Here is a 2,833-nt window from a genome sequence, read left to right as displayed (position 1 = left end):
AGAAATATTCAAAGTGATGAATACCAAGAACCTACAACCAAGATTACTTTATCCAGCAAAGCTATCATTCAGAATTGAAGGTCAGATAAAGAGCTTCACAGATAAGGAAAAGCTAAAGGAGTTCATCACCACCAAACCAGGATTATATGAAATGCTGAAAGGTATCCTTTAAGAAGAGGAACAGGAAGAAAAAGGTAAAGATACAAATTATGAACAACAAATATGCATCTATCAACAAGTGAATCTAAGAATCAAGTGAATAAATAATCTGATGAACAGAATGAACTGTTGATTATAATAGAATCAGGGACATAGAAAGGGAATGGACTGACTATTCTTGGGGGGGAAAGGGGTGTGGGAGATGTGGGAAGAGACTGGACAAAAATCGTGCACCTATGGATGAGGAGAGTGGGTGGGGAGTGAGGGCGGAGGGTGGGGCGGGAACTGGGAGGAGGGGAGTTATGGGAGGGGAAAAAAAAGGAACAAATGTAATAATCTGAACAATAAAGATTTAATTAAAAAAAAATATTCTTTCTGGTCTCAATATTAGAAATAGTTGCACTTTTCCAACAACTCATTTGTTTTTTGTTTTGTTTTTGCTTCATTTTCTTTTTAATGGTGGTGAAATTCACATGGCATCAAATTAACCATTTTAAAGTGTACAATCAGCGGTATTTAGTACATTTACAATGTTGGACAACTATCACCTCTTTCTGGTTCCAAAACATTTTTAATCACTGCCAAAGTAGATCTTGTACCGATTAAGCAGTCCTTCCCTAGTTCTCCCTCTCTCCAGACCCTAACAACCACTAATCTACTTTCTGTCTCTATGGATTTAACTATTCTGGATATTTCATGTAAATGGAATCATACCATATGTGACCTTTTTTTCTGACTCCTTTCACTTAGCGTAAGTTCATCCATGTTGTAGCATGTGTAGTATTTACTTCTTTTGCTGAATAATATTTTATTTATTAATCCATTGATAGACATTTTGGTTGTTTTCACCTTTTGATTAAGGTGAATAATGCTATTATGAACATTGGGGTACAGGTATCTCAATACCTGTTTTCAATTATTTAGGGTATATTCCTAAGAATTACAGATTATATAGCAATTCTATATTTAACTTTTTGAGGAATCACAAAACTGCTTATTTGTTTTTAACTTTATGGGTGGACACTGTTGGTTTGCTGTCTTGCTATGTATCCCTCTTTGAGAGAACAGCCAGAAAATTCAGACTCAAGTATGTAGTACAAATGTAGAAAGTGTTTAGGGTTCCATCACATATATTTTATAAGTTATTCCCACTGCTGATGCCACTTAAATTGCTTAATTTTACTTTTGTATGCTTCATTTTTAAAAAATGGTTTTAACTTTATCTTCTTAATATGACATGCATGTTTTTAGCTGCCTTTAATCATTTTGTGAAAACCATACAATTCCTCTTGTTGTAGGCAGTGGGAAGAGCACCAGGTGTCTGACCTGTGAGGTCAGATGGGACCTGGGTCAGCAACTTCGGTACTTCAGTTCTGGCTAGGAAAGAATTCAGAGCCAAGACCCACACTGTAAGAGAACATTGATTTGGTAAATCACAGAGGTAGAAGAAGTAATTCCTGGAAAAAATGGGCTCAGGAAACAAGCTATAGAGGTAAAGGAAGGGCCCTTGGAGCTTGGGAGTGAGGAAGCTAAAGGTAACAGGCCTGGGGGCAGGTGGAGGGGAAAAGTCCTGGGAGAGCTGGTTGTGGGGGGAGGGGAGAAGAGTGCTCTGGGTCCTCTGTCCTAAAGGTTTTAAGGGTGGACATTTTAGGGGAGGTCCCAGGAGAAGATCTCAGTAGAATATTCAGCAGTTTTCCTGGTCTGTCCTTTTAAGGTTGTGGTGATCTCCACTGACTGATTAGCCGGCACCAGGGCAGTAGGTCATTACTCAATGCATATGGTCCTGACGTCAGCCCGTGTCTGGTTTTGTTGCTTATCTGGGCCTGGAGCTGGAATACAACTGAAACATAGATGTTATCTCTAGGAAGGAAGGGTCAGAGGGTCCCACCCACATGACCAGCAACTGGCTAGGGGAGGAAAAGTCACCTTGGGGGTGAGGTCCCACCCTACAAGTGATTGTCCGTTGCTAGGCACCTGGGACTTTCCACCCTGGTGACCTTCTATGCCGGCCCATCATCCTTATCTGTCTAACTGCCTACCACACTCTGACAATCCAAGGAGTAGGTTTCATTAATCATCTTTTTCCATATGAAAAAACTGAAGCAAGAAAAGTTACTTGATTGCCCAGCTGGTGTGGCTCAGTGGTTGAGCATCCATCTATGAACCAGGTGGTCACGACTCAATTCCCAGTCAGGGCACATGCCTGAGTTGCGGGCTTGATCTCCAGTGTGGGGGGTGCAGGAGGCAGCCAATCGATTATTCTCTCTCATCATTGATGTTTCTATCTCTCTCTCTCTCCTCCATTCCTCTCTGAAATCAATAAAAATGTATTTAAAAAGAAAAAGAAAGAAAAGTTACTTGATTCAAGTCTTAAAAGAGTTAGATGAGAATCTGAAACCCATGACCTCCAAGTCCAAATTCCTTCTTCTTTCCATTACAGCATACCACCTCTTGAATACCTTTCTTCAATCATACAGTAATATATGTAAAGATAAACTTAGTTCCTTCTTTTGTCAACCACCCTAAGAGGAAAATGTCTATAATGGAGTGAGGAAGAAGTCAAATCTTTTACAGTTCTATTATTCCTTGGTTTTGTTGCTATATACAGCAACTGGAAAGGAAACTCAAAAATATAGAACTGATTATAACACTTAAGTTTTAGCAGATCAAAAAA

Source organism: Myotis daubentonii, chromosome 2 (assembly GCF_963259705.1).
Source record: "Myotis daubentonii chromosome 2, mMyoDau2.1, whole genome shotgun sequence".
Classification (NCBI taxonomy): domain Eukaryota; kingdom Metazoa; phylum Chordata; class Mammalia; order Chiroptera; family Vespertilionidae; genus Myotis; species Myotis daubentonii.
This window is presented reverse-complemented; position numbering follows the sequence as displayed.